The sequence below is a fragment of the Phalaenopsis equestris genome, unplaced genomic scaffold (genome assembly GCF_001263595.1).
Source record: "Phalaenopsis equestris unplaced genomic scaffold, ASM126359v1 Scaffold232304, whole genome shotgun sequence".
NCBI classification, from domain to species: Eukaryota; Viridiplantae; Streptophyta; class Magnoliopsida; order Asparagales; family Orchidaceae; genus Phalaenopsis; species Phalaenopsis equestris.
Window position 1 is genome coordinate 214,689 of NW_018250271.1, and position 1,962 is coordinate 216,650.

Here is a 1,962-nt window from a genome sequence, read left to right on the forward strand (position 1 = left end):
AGCCCTAGGGTTATGGTTTGGCTAAGACCCCTATGTAGAGGACCCAAAATGGGGTTTCCATTGGTCCATGGCTTATTGGTGATGGTTGGTACCTCAACTGTACCAAAATACCCATCTTGGCCTTTTACCCCTAAAACACCCCCAAATTACCAAAATACCCCTTTTGGACCCAAAATTCCAAAAATTCTAAAAATCCACAGAAAAACCCAATAAATTTTAAATATTCCCAATTTCATTTCTCTCAACTACCACATGACCCAATTTGGGCAATTTGACCATCTTCAACCAAAACCCCCAAATTGCCCTTTAAAGACTCAAATTTTCCCAAATCCAACTCAAATGCCCATAAATTTGATCTCAGTTGACCCCAATTCCAACCCTAAACTCAAATTCACCTTTGATATGACCAAATTAAACCAAATACAAGCTCAATTGGTCCATGATTTGAGCCCAATTTTGATTTGAGTTAAAACCCCAATTTTGATCATATGACCCAATCTCACCAAATTGAACCCATAGCCTAGTCAATTGACCTCAATTAAGGTTGAAAAATCTTTATAACATGCCTATACATAAAAATCAACCATCAATTGGCCTTGGTGAAGTCTCAAATCCATTTGATTTTGTCTTAAATCCAAAATTCCCAAATTTAGCCCCAAATTGGCTAAAATCCCCAAATTTCACCCAATTAATTACTTTAACCTCCAAATTGGCATCCAATTCATGCTGAAAACTCATTATGAGGCTTATCACAAGGCTAGCCCAACTTAGACCCATGTCTAGCCCAACATGCCCAAATTGGTCAAATCTAAAAAATCCCTCAAATTAACCTACCAATTGAACTCAAAATCACTTCAACCCTTCACCAAAAATCTTCATAACAATCATCTACATAATGTTAATCAATCAATTGGGTCAACTGACATGAAAAACCTAGCCAAAACCCATACTTTGATCACTTGAACCCACATTGAACATATGCATTAAGGATGGCCTAAGTACCCCAAATTCACATAATTAACTCCATCTCAGCCATTGGTTAAACCCTAAGACTAAGCCAAAACCCATCTAACCACCTAAACTAAGCCATGGACAAAAATTCCCCAAAATTAATGTATTTTACTCCTAAAAATGTACATGCTTAAGATGCTCTTACCAAAATAAAGCCTAAAATCATTAAATTGCTTTGACATATTCCCTTGGGTTCCCTGAGCTCCTAGCCACCTCCCCCAGGCCGGCTGGCCAACCTAGTGGCCAAAAAATGGCCAAACCAAGAGCCACCCCCATGGGATTAAACTCAATTCAAAACTAGAGGCCACATCATCCAAATTAAAGCTTAGAGCCTCTCTGCCCTCCACCTAGGCAGCACATTTCACCCCCCAATTGGACATGGCAGCGAGCCTAAGGCCATAATTATAAAATGCTCCCCTCCACAACCATGAAGGGAGAGGTGAAAATTACTCTAAGAGACTTCCCCAAATTGATCTCAAAGCCTCTTTGAGACCTCCTCTGTGTAACCCAACCACCACATTGCCCTGAATCCCTATGCCTGAGCCCAATTTTTCAGCTCAAAATCTTGCCAGAGACAGGACAAAACTCTCCACACCCCCATAGTCCACTAAACTCTAATTAAACACACTCAAGCCTTCAAAACAGTGAAAGGAGCTAAAGCCCCATGAAATTACCCTCTCACAGAGCCTCTACCATAGCTCCAGACCAACACCCAAATCTGGTCGTGATCAAAATCATATCTAGGCCTGACGCCAAGACCAGAGACTCAATCCCTAGCCTCCTTGGACCCCAAAGAACGTGCCGAGCACCTCTGATTAAAGCCTCCCTTCTCAGAGCAAAGGTATAAAACTTCTCCTCATCCCGAGCCTATTTCGATTCTCCATTTACTTAAGCTTGATTTCATGGCATCTTAACCATATGGATGTGTTCGTCTTACTTAGACGAGTCCAT